Source organism: Mustela putorius, unplaced genomic scaffold, assembly GCF_011764305.1.
Source record: "Mustela putorius furo isolate JIRA1106 unplaced genomic scaffold, ASM1176430v1.1 tig00003932_pilon_pilon_pilon:0A:0A, whole genome shotgun sequence".
NCBI classification, from domain to species: domain Eukaryota; kingdom Metazoa; phylum Chordata; class Mammalia; order Carnivora; family Mustelidae; genus Mustela; species Mustela putorius.
This window is the reverse complement of record NW_025422077.1, coordinates 2,492,610-2,509,801: the sequence shown is the minus strand read 5'-3', so window position 1 is coordinate 2,509,801 and position 17,192 is coordinate 2,492,610.

Sequence of the window (17,192 nt, the reverse complement as noted above, 5' to 3'; positions counted from 1 at the left end):
GAAAATACACAAATGACCTCATTCTCCTTAAGGAGGCTGCATTTTGCCAATCCAACAAGACTCTTCAGTGGGCCATTACTTCTCTTCCATCCAGACATCCTGTGGAGTGAGAAGATTCCCCTCAGAATCTTTCTTTCTTCTCGGAGACTCCCCAGCAAGAAATCTCTGCTTATAGACACTCAAAAATATAAACTCAGTTGCTTTCTGAGAATTCTTTCCCTCCCCAGCTGATTAAGTGTATTTTTTTACTGTGAGATAAAACTAGCTCATAAGTTGTCATTTTTTTTAATTTACAATTTTGTGGGTTTTTAAAAAATAAATCCTTTATGACATATTTATTTCCCTTCAGAACTCAACTTTCCAACTCTGAAAATTCACAAGTTTTAAAAAGCTTTATTGTGGTATAATGTGTATAGAATAAATTCATCTGTATTAAGGCTTTAGTTCAATAATTTTTAGAAGATTTATGGAATGTATGACTGTCCATGTAGTCCAATTTTAGAACATTTTCATTAACTCAAAAACATTCCTCATGCCAGTTTGCACTCAAGACATTCATTCCTTACCCTCCAGAGCAACTTCTAATCTACTTTATGTCTCTGCACATTTACCTTTTCTAGATATTTCATATAAATAGACTCATGCAATGTGCAGTCTTCTGCATCTGACTTCTTTCACATAGGCTAATGTGTTTGAGGTTATTACTGGAAATTTGATAGGAATTGCATAACATCTGTAGATCAGTTTGGGGACGATAGCTACTTTAATAACTTTAAATCTTCTAATTAAATAATGTGAAATTTCCCTCTATACAGATGTTTTAATGATTTGATTTTTTTTGTTTTGTTTTTCAATATTAATTTCTTCTGCTTAAAAAATTACTTCTAAAGAGTTTTATTCTCTGTGATACTCTTGTATCAGAGAATTATTTACTTAATTTCAGTTTCAGATTGCTCATTGCTGGTGCATAGAAATATAATAGATTCATTTGTAAACTCTGGTTTAATCTATGTGTAAAATCATCTTAGCATTTTCTTTCTGGGAAGATAATTTTAATGACTAAATCAGTACTTTTACTTCTTATAGATCTGTTAAAAATTGAATTCGTTTCAGTAATTGAGTCTCCCTAGGAATCAAGTTCACTAAATATCCCTAATTTGTTGCCATGAAGTTGCTCATAATATTCCCTAATAATTTTTAACTTCTGAAGTCAGTAATAATATACCCCTCTTTAATCTTTCATCCCTGATTTTGAAATGTGTGTCTCCTTTCTTTATCTCTCTCTCTCTCTCTTTCTTTCATCTTCCTTCCTTCCTTCCTTCCTTTCTTCCTTCTTTTCTTTCTTTCTTTTCTTTCTTTCACCTAGCTAAAGATTTGTCAATTTTGCTCATCTTTTCAAACAAATTTCAGCTTTAATTACTCAGGATTTAAAAATAGTTTATCAAATTTCAGTCCAATTGTAATTATTTCCTTTTCCTTTTTTCTATGGGCTGCAGGTGTAGTTGACTATTATTTGTTTGTTTCATAAAGAGATAATTTTGTTATAGATAAAGTTATTTGTTCATTTTAACATGTACTTTACTGTATAATTTTGTTCTAACATTGCTTTAACTGCATATAATAATTTTGTTATGTTGTCTTTCCATTTTCATCCAAGTCAAAATATTTCCTAAGTCTCTTGAATTAAGAAGTAGGAGAATTCTGTTGAATCCCCCCAAATTTAAAATATTTTCCTAGGAGTTAGTTAGAAGTATGATATTTAACTTCTAAATAGCTGGATTTTCAAAAATTTCTTCTATTATTTTGTAGTTTTCACTGTGGTTAGGGAACATCCTTTGAAAGAGTTCAATCCCTGTATGTTTATTGACTTTTTAAAAGTATAATCTATTAAATGCTCTGTTCTAGAGAATATCTCATGTACATTTTGAAAGAATATAAATTCTACTGTTGTTGGATGAATTGTTCTGAAGATAGTATTTAGTTCAATTGGTTGGTATTTTCCAAGTGTTCTATAAGCTCATTGATTTTCTGTCTTGTTAATTCTATTCATTATTGAGTGTAGGCATTACAGTCTTCATTATCGTTGAACTATTCACGATGTCCTTCAATTTGTCAGTTTTGATGTTAGATACTTTGAAGCACTCTCTCTTTCAGTATACATACATACATACATATACATATATAGGGATTTATGCATGTATAAAATTATGTACATATGGTTATTTATATAAAATTATATATATGCATGTAAATATTTATACATATACACTTCCAATGATTGGCCCCTCCTTTTTAAAAGATTTTATTTATTTATTTGAGTGATCGAGAGAGAGAGCACGAGCAGTGGGGAGAGGTAGAAGCAGGTTCCCCATTGAGCAGGGAGCCCGAATGGGGCTTGATCCCAGGATCATGGAATCATGACTTGAGTTGAGCCACCCAGGCACTCCCACTGGCCTCATTATTATTATAAAGTTACTGTTTTTGTCGACTGATACTTTTGCCTTAAAATCTATTTTGTCTGATAATAAATATATTTTATACTATGTATTTTATTTATATGTATTTTTTCAATGAAATATAGTTGGATTTTGTTCTTTTTAAAAAATATCTTCTGGGGGTGGCTGGGTGGCTCAGTCATTTAAGCATCTGCCTTCAGCTCAGGCCATGTTCCCAGGGTCCTGGGATTGAGTCCCGTGTCAGGCTCCTTGCTTGATGAGCAGTCTGCTTCCCCCTCTCCCTTTGTGTACTTTCTCTCTCTCCTTCAAATAAATAAATAAATCTTTTTTAAAAAATTAAGAATAAATAAACAAATAAATAAATCCAGAGATTCTGGAAATCTCTGCCTTTGAAATGGAGTATAGAACCTATTTGCGTTTAATGTTATGAATATATTTAGGTCTATGTCTGTCAGTTTGCTCTTTGCCGTCTATATGTTTTATATCTTTTGGTTTCTCTGCTCCTTTATCACATCAAATTAAAACTTTATTCTGGGGGCACCTGGGTGGCTCAGTGGGTTAAGCCTCTGCCTTCAGCTCGGCCATGATCTCAGGGTCCTGGGATCCAGCCCCACATCAGGGTCTCTGCTCAGCAGGGAGCCTGCTTCCCCCCTCTCTCTGCCTGCCTCTCTGTCTACTTGTGATCTCTCTCTGTCTCTGCTAAATAAATAAAATCTTAGAAAAAATTTTTTTCTGATGTATCATTTTAATATATTAGTTTTTTTAAATTATTCTTAAGTACTATTCTTAGTTGTTGTTCTGTGGGTTATTATGTTATTAATGTATTAATAAATTATAATATTATCATCTATTTCTGATCAATATTAAATTCATTCCAGTAAAATATGGGACAGTTGCTATACATAGATCCATCGTGTCCTCTTCCAGCTGTAGGTGAACAGTGAATGTTGTACAATTTATATCTTTAAAATTCTTGCAATAGTGTTTTCTGGATTTGTTGTACCAGTTTTGCATTCCTTTTTAAAGTGTATTTCTAAATATCCTTTGTGGTGTTCTTCTATATGGAATTTTCTACTGTAGTTGTAAATAATTTTTTGTTTTATCTCAACTTTGTACACTTCTTAGGATTTGTTTTATAATTTAACATACAGTCCATAGTAGGGAATGTGCCGTATGCACTGAGAAGAATGCATTTTTTGCATTGGTTTTGTGGCGTGCTCGATAGGTTATCTGTCATCTATAATTGTTTTATACTGTTTTCAAGCTCTTTATTTTCTTGTTCACGTTTTGCCTAGTTGTTCTAACCATTACCAAGTGAGATATTGATGTCTCAAGCTATATTTTTTAGCTATTTTTTTTTCTTCACTTCCCTCAGTTTTTGTTTCATGTATATTTGGGCCTTGTTATTAGATTTTTTATCTACATTTTATATATTCTATTTATATTCTTGATAGATTGACATTTTATTATTATTAAAAATTCCTCTTTATCTCTAATGACTTCGGTCATTAGATATATATTCTACATTTTATATATTCTTTATATATTCTTGATAGATTGACATGTTATTATTATTAAAAGTTCCTCTTTATCTCTAATGACTTTGGTTTTGCTTTAACATGTATATTTTCAGATACTGGTATAGCTAGCCTTGTCCTTTCATTGTAGGGGTTTCCATTGTACTATATATTTTTTCTATTCTTTAACGTTCGACATGTTTGTATCTTTTAATCTAAGGTGTATAAGAGTATGGACACCGTATAGTTCATTTAGTTCACAAAGCTCATTTGTACATCGTTTTTATACCCAGTTCAGAATCTCTACCTTTTGAATAGATTTCCAAGTCTTTTACATTTAATGTAATTATTGGAAAGAATGGATTTATACCTACTATTTTGCTTTTTCTTAAACTGTCTGTATCATATCTTTTTTGCCTCTCTTTTCTTTCTTTACTGCCATCATTTTATTAAGTGGCTATTTTCTAGTGTAAAATTTTAATTTAAGAGCTGTTAATTATATTTTTGGAATATTTTCTTGATTGTGCTAGGATTATTATATACACACTTAAATCATTCAAATACAAGTCATACTTGTCTTAATTGCAGTGTAATAGAGAAATTGTCTTCCTGAGTAGCTCCATTCATCTGCTCCATCTCTGGTAGTATTATTGTTATGCATATTACCTCTACTTATGTTAAACACAATAGTATGTAGTTATAATTATTCCTTGGTATAATTTTGTATTTCCGAAGAAGTGAGATTAAAAAAAGAAGATAAAGTATTTATACATAAAAACTGCTGTACATTCAAGTTACCATCTGTTATCATGTCCTCGTTCCAAGACTGTTTTCTTCTCATCCATTTCTTTGTGCCATAGTTGTAAAATATAATACATTTCTATATGTTTTAAGACCAAAAATACAATTATATACATATTGTTTTATGGAATTGGCTTATTTATCTATTAACCAACAGGAGAAAATAATACTGTATTTTATATTTTTATATATAATTGCATTACCAGTGCTATTTTTATATATAATTGCATTACCAGTGCTATTTGTTTTTTCATGTGGATTCCAATTAGTCTCTGTATCCTCTCCTCCACCCCCAATCCTAAAGAACTCCCTTTCAACTTATTGTAAGGCCGGTCTGTCAGCAACAAATTTCCTCAGTTTTTATTTATCAATGAAAGACTTCATCATAATTTTGAGAGATAATTTTGAATTATAGAACATTATAAGGCATTTGTGTTGAACACTTTGAAAAGTTACCCCCTGGTATTGTGACTTCCATTGTTTCTGATAAAAGATCATTTGTTGCTTATATTGGGGTTCTCGGAGTCATTTTTCTGCTTTCAAGTATATTCCTTCCAGGACACCTGGGTGGCTCAGCCAGTTAAGCAGCTGTCTTTGGCTCAGGTCATGATCCTAGGGCCCTGGAATCAAGTCCTACATCAGACTCCTTGCTCAGCAGGGAGACTGCTTCTCCTTTTGTCTGCCACCTGTCCCATTTGCATGCTGTCTCTCTCTCTCTCTCTCTGATTAAAAAAAAAAAAAAAAAAGAAAGAAAGAAAGAAAAAAAGAAAAGATTTATTCTTCTTTTTACTTTCACCAAAGTCAAAGAAAAAATTTCATTTACTACAATGGTTTGGACCTCAAAAAATAAATAAATAAAATGCATTGAATTTCTTTATATGTATCCTACTTGGAGTTTGTTGCATTCTTTTTTTTTTAAAATTAATTAACTAATTAATTATTTGTAATTTTTTTAACAGGCAGAAATCACAAGTAGGTAGAGAGGCAGGCAGAGAGAGAGGAAGAGAAGCAGGCTTCCCGCTGAGCAGAAAGCCGGACATGGGGCTCGATCCCAGGACCCTGGGATCATGACCGGAGCCGAAGGCAGGTGCCCCGTTTGTTGCATTCTTAATATAGATTTCTGTTTTCTATCAGATATGTGAAATTTTAACAAATTATTTTTAATAGTCTTTTCTGTCCTTTCTCTCTTGTCATCCATGCTATGTCCAAATAAATTCAGTCTCTTCAGCAATATTGTGGAGGTCTTTATCCATGTGATCTGTCTGACCTCCTAGAAAGAATGTTTATGCAATTGCAGTGCACTCCTGTATTGTTCAAGGATCAAGGAATCTCAAGGTTTTAAGACGAAGAATAATAAAGTCATTCTTATTAATTTGTAAATTCCATTTGGGATGTTTATTTTCTTGCTATTTAGTTTTCAGAGATCTTTGTGTATTTTGCATACAGATTATTTATCAAAATACATCACCTTTGTTGAAAATCAACAGATTATATTTAAGAGTATTTCTGAGCACTATATTCTGTTATATTGTATTTCCTAGTCTATTTCTGGGGTTTCCATTCTAATCTGTTAATCTCTGTCTCACTTTTTCAGGAATACTACCCTGTCCTGATTAATGTAGATTTATCGTAAATCTTGAATTCAGGTAATATCAGTTCTTCAACTCTGTTATTTCTAATATTGTGTGGTATTCTGGATTTTGCCTTCAAAATTTCAGAATCAGTTTATCAATATCCACAAAGTAACTTGTTGGGATTTTGCCTGGTATTGCACTGAATTCATACAACAATTTGGGAAGCATGACATCTTACTAATATTGAGCCTTTCTATGCATGAACATGGAATATATCTCTACTGAGGTCTTCTCAAAATTTCTTTTATCAGAGTCTTGTAGTTTCCCCTCATGTAGCTCATGCACATATTTTTTTTACATTTATACCTAAGTTGTTTTTTGTTTGTTTGTTGCTAATTAAATAGTGGGTGTTTTCAATTTTAAATTCCAGTATTTTACTGCTGGTATGTAGGAAACCAATGTTTTTTGTATATTAATCTTGTATTCTGAAAACGTGCTACAATTGTTTATTAGTTCTATGAGGGTTTTTTTTGTTGTTGTTGTTTTTGATGCTGAGATTTTCTACTTAGATGTTTGTACCAAACACAGTTTTATTTTTTCTTTTCTAATCCATAGACTATTTTTTTTTCCTTGTCTTTTTGCATTTGAAAGGAATTCCAGTATGAGGTTGAATAAGATTAGTAAAAGAGGACATTGTTGCATTGTTGTTTTCCTAGCAGGAAAACATCCTGTAGCATTCTTTCCTTGGCAGGAAAGCATCTAGTTTCTCACCACTAAGTGTGATATTAGTTGTAAGATTTTTGTAAATATTGTCTATCAAACTGCAAAAGAATTGCTCTATATATGGTTTGTTGAGAGTTTTATCATGAATGAATATTGGGTTTTCTTAAATACTTTTCTGTACTTACAGACATAATTACATGATTTTTCTTCTTTGGTCAGTTTTCTTCTCTGTAATGATAGATTACATTAATGGATTTTCAAAAGTTGAACCATCCTTACTTATCAAATTAATTCTACTTGGTCATGGTGTATAATTATTTTTACATATTTAAGGATTTAATTTGCTAGTAGTATTTTATTGAGGACTTTTGCACTTACATTCACAGCAAGTATACATCTGTATTTTTTTCTTTTTTCTTAAATATAGCTGTATGATTTTGATATTAGGGCAATATTGGCCTCATAGTTAGAATGTTTCCTCTGCTTATATTTTCTGGAATAGACTGTAGAGAATCAGTACCTTTACTTCCTTAATATTTGGTAGAATTCACGAGTGAAACATTACAGATCTGGTGCTTTCTGTTGTGGAAAGTTAATTATTGATTCAGTTCCCTTAATACATATAGATCTATTAAGATTATCTGTTTCTTCTTGTGTGAGTTTTGGTAGATTACTTATCTTGAGGAAACTTTCCATTTCAGTAAGTTACTCAATATGTGAACATAGAGTTGTTCCTAATATTTCTTTACTATCCATTTACCACTTAATATTCATGAAATCAGTAGTGACAGGTTCTCTTTCATTTCTTATAATAATAGATTATGTCATCTTCCTTTTGTTTTAAATTTGTTTTTTGTCTCTTTGTTTGGTTTGTTTTTGATTGAGCCTGGATGGATAGTTGACAAAAGTATTTATTCTTTAATGAACCAATTTTTTTGTTTCATTGATTTCCTTTATTGATGTCTGATTTTCAATTATATTGATTTCTGCTCTAGCTTTTACTATTTGTTTTCTGTTTATTTATATTTATTTTTCTCTTATTCTAGTTTCCTAAACTGGAAAATTCTAGTACTGATTCTGGATCTTCTTCTTTCCTATTAAATTGCATTCAATTCTATAAATTTTCTTTTAACCACTGCTCAATGCATCTCATAAATTTTGATGTTGTAATTTTATTTTAATTTCCAAGTTAAATTTTTAAAATTTCAGATAGATTCAAAGTCAACCAAGAAGTTGGTACTCTGTTAGCTAATTCTTGCTTCACAACAAATCACTTAAAACTTAGCAACTTAAATAATTAACATTAATTATCTTACAGCTTCTCAGGGTCAATGATCTGGGAACAGTTCAGCTCAATGATTCTGTCTCAAGATCTCTTAAAACATTTCAGTCTAAGTGTCAATCTGGGATGCAGTCATCTCAAGGCCCAGTTGGGACAAGAGAATCTTTTCCCAAGTTTACTCATTTGCTTTTTGGTAGGTTTTAGTTCTTTAATGGATGTTGGTCTAAGGTTTCAATTCCTTGCTGTATGGACTACTCCATAAGAATGCTCACAAAATGACAGGTTGTTTTCCTCCTAGCAAGTCATTTAACAGAATCTATGAGCTAAGAAGAGAGTACCCAAGATAGAAACTCCTAGAACTTAGCCTCAGAAGTGACATATCATTACGTATTCTATATGCCATTCCTTACAGAGACCAATTCTGTAAGAGTGTGCATACAATGATGTGGACATTACTGTGGGCCACCTTGGAGGCTGGCTACCCTTTGGTAACTTGATTGCTTTCGGCCACTTTGGTGAAAATGAAAATATCTGATATGTATGTATATATAAGAGATGTGATGCCAAAAGGGAGTTGAGTCAGTATTTCCTTTAGTTAGAAAACAATCTTGTCTCACTGAAAGTTACATTAAAGACTTCGTAGACCATAGAGGAAGAGAATCAAATGACAAAACACAGGGATAATGAGTCAAAGAATTAAGTCACTTTGTGTACTAAAATCAATAGCTTCCGAGTAAGCCACTATTGAAATGGATTTTTTTTTTCATTTATACAAGTGCATTTATGCATTGGTGTGTACATTGGACTGAATGTATGGTTCTCCCAAACTGATATGTTGAAATCCTAATCTCCAATAAGATGGCTTCAAGAGGGTAGATTTTAGGAGGCAACCAGGTCATGAGTGTGAAGGTCTGAATAGTGAGATTAGAAGGAGGACCCCATAGAGCTTGATTACCCTCTTGCTACCACGTGAGGATACAATGAGAAGTCAGCTGTCTGCAGCCTGGAAGAAAGCTTTCACCCAATCATGCTGGCACCCTGACTTTAGATTTCCATCTCCAGAATTGTGGGAGATAAATTTCTATGGTTTATAACCCCTACGGTTATAGAATAGTACTTTTCTATAGCGACTGAATTGACTAAAATAGATATTGGTCATGAGAAGTGGTGGTGCTCTTGTAGCATGTACCTAACAGTGTGGAAGTAACTTTGGAACTGGGTAATGTGTAGAGGCTGGAAGAATTTTGAGATGGACATTATCAAAAGCTTCGATTTCTGTGATCTGAATTTTAAAAGCAATTCTAGTAAGGGATCAGAACAAAAAAAGGATAGCTGTAAGGAAAGTTTACATCTTCTTAGAGAATATCTAACTCATCATAAACAGAATGTTGATATAATTATAGACCGTGAAGTTCATTCTGGTGAGATATCAGAAGGAGTTAAAGAACATTATTGGACGATAGAGAAAAGGTAACCCTTGTAAGAGAGTAGCAAAGAGTTTGGTTGAATTATGCTCATGTTCTAGTGCTTTGTGGAAGGTATAACTTGTGTGTGATGAAGTTGGATACTAGCTGAGAAGATTTTTTTTTTTTAAGATTTTATTTATTTGAGACAGAGAGATAGTGATCGAGAGCATGAGTGGGGAGGAGAGGGTGAAGCACTTCGCTGAGCAGGGGGTCCAAAGTTCGACTCTTGATCCTATGTTCCTGGGATCATGACCTGACCCAAAGGCAGATGCTTAACCAAATGAGCCACCCAGGCACCCACTGAGGAGATTTCTGAAGAAAGTATGGAAAGAGTGGTTTGATTACTCCTAATTGTTTATGGTAAAATGTGAGAAGAGAGAAATGATTTGAAGACAGTCTCCTTAGGCAAAATGGAACTATTACACTATTACTTAAAGATTTAGAAAATTTCAGCCTTCCCATATTGTAAAAAAGTGAGAAAGTGTGTATGGAAGAAAAGACAAAGGCTGTGTTCACTGACCCTTTGATAAAAATTAGTGTGGGTAGTTGCCACAAACGTAAACAGCCCTCACAGTGGAAGCCAGGATCTATTCTTCAAGACAATGGAAGGATGACCAAAGAAGGTGAGTTAGGGATCATTATAGCTGTCATTGCCACCGCAGGCCCAGAGTACAAGGGCTAAAGGAATATAGCAGTTTCAAAGAGTAGGGCCAGCTCACTAGTTCAGGCAAGTTTAGATGTTCCTTCTCAGTGCCTCAGGGGTGAAACCCCCACAGAGAGCTATAGTGTTGGTTGTGTACAGTGGAGCCTTGGGAGCAGGACCATGCAGAGTTGGAGGGTCACAACCTTAGCCTTGGAGAGCCATGGAAGTGCAACCGCCATCTTTGTGGTTTATGGAGGGTGGAGCATCAAGCCAAAGAGGATAATTTGGGGGCTTTTTTGATTAACATTTTCCTTGTTAGGTTTTTAATTTACTTGGGATCCAGTACTCCTTTTCTCTTACCTATTTTTCTACCTAATTTTGCCTATCTTGTTCCATCACTGTATTCTGGAAGTACATAACCTGTTGATTTCACAGGTTCACAATTGGAAAGGATTAAATGTGCCTAGAAATCTTGTTCCATCACTGTATTCTGGAAGTACATAAACTGTTGATTTCACAGGTTCACAATTGGAAAGGAATTTGCTTCAGGATGAAATGTGCCTAGAATATCACCCATATTGGATTTAGATGATATATATTTTTAAGATTTTATTTTATTTATTTGACAGAGAGTAAGAGAGAGGGCACAGGTGGGAGAGTAGCAGGCAGAGAGAGAGGGAGAAGCAGGCTCCCTGCAGATCAGGGAGCCTTATGTGGTGCTCAGTCCCAGGACCCGGGGACAGTGACCTGAACTGAAGTAATGCTTAACCGACTCAGTCACCCAGGCGCCCCTAGATGATATTTTTAAAAAATATATTTATTTACTTATTTATTTTAGAGAGAGAAGAATGAGAGAAAATGGGAGTGGGGGAGGGCAGAAAGAGAGAGAGAGAGAGACTCCTGCTGAGCATGGAGCCTGATGTGAGGCTTTGTACCTCCCAGCCCATGAGACTGTGACGGGAGCTGAAACCAAGAGTTGGCCCTTAGCCAACTGAGCCACTGAGGCACTCTAAATTAGGTGGTAATTAGATGAGACTTTGGACTTTAGAGTTGATGCTGGAGCACGTTAAGACTTTTGGGGGCTGTTGGGATTGAATGAATGTGTTCTGCATGTGAAAAGGATGTGAATTTGCCAGGGGGCATGGGCAAAAAGCAACGAACCATTTTTGTACCCCTAAAAGTTAAATGCTGAAATCCTTACCCCCACAAGGTATGGTATTTTTTTAAGTTTTTATTTTAATTCTGGTTAGTTAACATAGTTTTTTATTAGTTTCAGTTATCCTCCTGAAGTATGATAGTAAGATGTCATTGGTAGATAATTAATTCAATAAAGTGAGAGAGTTCATGAATGGGATTTGTGCTTTTATAAAAGAGAGCTAAGAGAACGTTCTTGCTTTCTTTCTGTTACGGAAGAACACAATAAAAATTCTGCCATCTACAGCCTAAAAGAGGGTTCTCACCAGAATCTGATCTTGGACTTCTAACACCCAAACCATAAGAAATAAATTCCTCTTCTTTGTTAACCGTGGGGTCTATTTTAAAATATTTTAAAAGAATACAAGAGAGGAATCTATAGATCCTCTATAACCGTGCTAGTTAATACCGTGTGAGATAAAAGGTAGAGTATGATTCTGAATAAAAGGCTGTTCAGCATCGTATTGGCAGAAGAGAACTTGAGACTGTCTATGATGGGTAAAAGTCCCACAGTGTACAGTGGGTGAATTTCATTGCAATTACTGGATACTGGTATACAGTGTAGTGCTATACACAAATCTATTGATTAGAAGGCAAATGTAATATGTTAGGGGCATCTAGTGATATAACTAAAAAGCATAAAAGTAAAACTATGGTTCAGAGTAGGAGTTAATGAGGACAGCTGGGTGGCTCAGCCTGTTAAGCAGCTGACTCTTAATTTTGACTCCGGTCATTATCTCAGGGTGGTGAAGTTGAGTCCCAGTAGGGCTCCTCACTGAGCACGGAGTCTGCTTGAGATTCTTTCCCTCTCCTACTCCCCACCCCCATACTTGTTCTCTTGAAAAAGTAGTAATTAATGAATTAAGGTTATAATGGTTTTTACGTCACCCATACATGAAGGTATTACTAGAATGAGCATGATGTCTAAAGGGAATGGGATAGGAATGTGTTTGTGTGAAAACCTGCTGTCTTCTTTTAATTTGTCATTCTCGGTAGAGCCTTTAGATTATAGAAAAGCATTCTTTTGCTTATTTTTAAATTACATGAAAGAAATTATACTAGAGCCCTAGAGGATAAGAACTTTTGTCTTAAATTTAAAAATATGTCAAATGCAATTGTATTAGTACTCACAAATCTCTTTTGTGCTGGCCTGGGAGAAAATAGAGACTGTTAGGAAAACTTATGGGTTCTAAGGCTTAGCTAGAGACTACAGAGAACTGAGTACATGCCTGCCTCCAAAAGCATCAGTTATGTTCCATCACAGCACTAACAGTCCAAGCTGATCAACAAGTTAGAGGAGCTTGGTATTCCATGACTAACTGAGCAAACACATTCTTTTCAATTTGTGTCTTGCAAGAAAATCAAAATCAGGTTGAATTCATGTGGTAGACTCTAATAAATGTTTATTGGGCAGAGATATTTAAGTTTTCTTGCTAATGTCCACAACCTGGTGTGATGAGACTTAGTTTAAATTCTGTTGAAAATAGTTTTTATGTAATGCGGATATCTCAACTTGAACATTAAGCTAAAACTGAATTTCAAGTACCAGTCAATCTTTCAACCACCAGGGAGTGACTATTGAGCTAAAGTACAGGTCCCAAAATGAATGTTCAAATTATAAAGAATAACAGAGGCCAGAGCCATTGGAAATTCCTTAAACAATTAAAAATAGGGTATTGTCTCAGCCAGCTCTGAAATCAAAACAAGAGGCATAAGATATGAATGGGTTGTTTGATTTATGGAGATATCATCTGGCACACTGGAAATTTTAGTGACACCCCTGTAACAACACTATGAGGAAAGAAATGGATCTCTGTGGTGCTCTGGACAAAATCATGCTCTCTGAGAGCTTCAGAAAGCTGTCATCCAGCAGATTCTTTTGGGATCCCACTACTCTGACATTCAAATGACATTGGAATTGTCAGCGACATATACAGATAGGAGCCTTGGGCAAAAGCCCATGACTGCCAACTCATGGTGACCATGAGGATTTGGGATCAGTTTGCCAGTAGGTATATTCTCTTTGAGAGACCATGGCTAGCTCATAGTTGAACTTCAACTGAAATCATTTCTGTTCCTGAAGGACGCAAAAATATGTTAAGACCTGAAAAACTCATCATGTCATGGATTATGTTAGAACAACTTCCCGAAAGGGACGAAAATGCCTCCTCCCGACAGAAATGGTGTATTCAGTAACACACGTCAGGGCATCCCTGAGGGTCCCCATCATGATTGAACAGGAAGCTGCTATGCCTTTAAGCCCTACGCTAGATCCCCCTGATGACTTAACAATTCACAGTCAAATGGAACATTTTCCATTATTTACCAGAAAATGGTAAACAAATGTTATGCTTTTTAGATGTTCGCTCAAGGGCAGAGGGCTGAAATGCAAACTGTAAGACAGCTATTTTGCAACTGTAAGGCAGGCGTCCATTGACAGAAGAAGGGGAAGAAGATCTCAGTGGGCAGGACAAAAAGAAGAAATCACTGTATCATGAAATGCCAGTAAGACTAAACCCTGCAGGCTCCATCCTCCGCTGTTTGTAGCTCAAGGTCCAGAATTGGTCTCGGCAGATTTTAGAAGTTTTAAATTTTGTTTGTGATAGATCCTGCTGCCCCTGGACGTACATTTGCAATAATTCTGATATCACTCTGTCTTCTGGTTTCCATTCAACTGTTTTATTTATTACAGGGGGCACATTTTTCAGGTATAGGTGGGAACTATTGCCTTCTAAATACGCACAAAGGGATTAGTTCAACAGAGATATGGGCAATGTGTAACTGTAAAGCTAATAAATGATCTTTTAAGAAAGATATACAAGAATAATGGTCATAAGCATCTCCTGCTTTCACAACTTATTATAGTTATTATGTGTCCTACGGCTCAAAGTTCATGCTTTGTGGATGGAGAGAAATGACTGGGGCTAAGTGGATGGGGAAAACAGAAACCTGTGTCCTCTGCAGGCTGAGTTGGAGCCGGTGAGTCCTCTCCGTCATCCAGCGCACATGCTGTCTCCGGCTTCAGGCTGCTTCATGTCTCTTCCTAGACACATGAACGCTTACTAATGAGGGTCTCCATAGGTGAAGGCACTATGAGAAACATTTATTTATCTATTTTAATTTTTTTTTAATTGCCATGAAATTCATATAACACAAAATTAACCTCTTCCGTGACATTCAATACCTTTACAGTGCTGGGCAGCTACAACCCTTGTTCAGCTCAAAAGCATTTTCAACGGCTCGTGAGGAAACTCCGTATCATTAAGTGGTCATTTTCCAATTCCTCTTGCTCCTGACAACCACCAATCTGCTTTCTGTCTCTATGGACTTACCTCTTCTGGATATTTCATATAACACATCAAACAACATGTGATCTTTTGTGTCTGGCTTCTTCTTTTTTTTTTTTTAAAGGTTTTATTTGTTTATTTGACAGAGATCACAAGTAGACAGAGAGGCAGGCAGAGAGAGAGAAAGAGAGAGAGAGAGAGAGGAGGAAGCAGGCTTCCTGCTGAGCAGAGAGCCCGATGCGGGGCTTGATCCCAGGACCCTGAGATCATGACCTGAGCTGAAGGCAGAGGCTTTAACCCACTGAGCCACCCAGGCGCCCCTGTGTCTGGCTTCTTTTACTTACTAACATGTTTTTGAGGTTTACCTCCGATCTGGTCCTGCACTGTATTTGATGGTTGGGAAGAAAACACTGAATTCATGCCCTCAGGAGTCTGCAAATTAATACCTAGAGAAAGAATGATAAGTACAACGAATAAAAATTTAAATTTATAATAGGATGGAAGGTGATGATTGATATGTGGGGAAAATGCAAGAGCAGGTAAGAGCTGTTATGAGAGGTGGAGTCGTTGGTTACAGGAGTGGTTGTAGTAATAAGTAACCGGCCATGTCAGGACTTAAAGAATGTGGAATGATATTAAAAAAGGAGAAAGAGGTGATCCCACTGCTGAAGTGAAGAGTGGGTGCGGGGGGTATTCCATGCAGAATAATTAAGTCTAGGAAATGCTCTAGTGTGGAAGTGTGCCTAGTGTAGTCAAGAAATAGCAGAGAGGGGGCGCCTGGGTGGCTTGGTTGGTTAGGCGACTGCCTTCGGCTCAGGTCATGATCTTGGAGTCCTGGGCTCGAGCCCCATATCGGGCTTCATGATCTGCGGAGATCCTGCTTCTCCCTCTCCCTCTGCCTGCTGCTCTGCCTACTTGTGCTCTCTCTATGTCTCTGTCAAATAAAAATAAATTAAAAAAAGAAAAGAAAAGAAAGAAATAGCAGAGAGGCTAGTGTGGCTGTAATCCAAAGAGCAGGTGACAGTGATAGAAGTTGAAGGCATAGCACTAGGAAGATGGCACAGATCATATGCACTGGGGCCATGCATGGCATTGTAAGGGTCTTGTTTTTGTTTTAAAATTTTGTTTATTTATTTGAGAGAGAGCGAGCAAGAGTGAGCACAAGCAGGGGGAGGGGCACATGGTGAGGGAGAAGCAGGCCCCGCTGAGCAGGGAGCATGATGCAGGGCTCGATCCCAGGACCCTGAGATCATGACCTGAGCCAAAGGCAGATGCTTAGCCGACCGAGCCACCCAGCTCTATAAGGGCCTTGTTTTTTCACTCTTGCTGAAATGAGGACTCATGCGGGATTTCGATGTGATCAAACATAGGCTTTAATTATGTAATTTCTCTATTAAAGATAGACTGGGGTGATATGGTAGATGTAATAATCCATAGAAGAAATGATGTTGCCCAAACCAGGAGGGCCCCTGGGGATGGTGGAGGGTGCATGTATTTTCAAGGCTAGTGGACACAATTTTCTGATGAATTGTGTGCGGTAGGAAAAGAATGAAAAACAAGTCGTTTTTAGTCTGAGCAACTGAGAAATGGAATTTTTGAGGAGCATTTGGCTCTCCAGTCACTGGAGATGGAATCTGGGATTAGGATGCAGGAGGAAATGCCTATTCTAGGTGCCCAAGATGCCAATACAGGACAGAGGTGGAGTTTGTGGACCTTCAGTTTAATCCTCTTCTTGAGAATTTTGGCCTTTTACAGAAACTTGTCCTGGCTCCTGACTTTGACTATGTTTGAGGGATAGAAAAAAATCAGTTCATCCTCCTGACGGGACGATGTAGTGTACTGAGTGTAAATGCTTCTGTTTCCATTTTTTCTCCTTTATTTTTAGACCTGTTGTCTCGTGAGCCCTTGCCAAACAAACCCAAGATAAAATTGCAGTTTATGTCAGAACCAGGGCCAATAACACCTGTACACATAAATAGTAGCTGTAACCAAGCTTATAGATTATGAGGCTCTGTTTAATAACTGAAAACGGTTTGTTGAGAGAAAGAATCTGTCAAGGTATTTCAGGCTCAGGGATGCATTCGATAAGGTTCCCAAACAAAACTATTTTTTAAATAAAGTTGTTAGAGCCAGAAAGTAATACTTTTTGGTGATTTGTCTCACTTCCCTTTATTTTCAGACATGAATAAGAAATTTAAATATGAGATCTACTTGGTGGGTTCATGTCCGTGATAGCAATGTTTAAACAA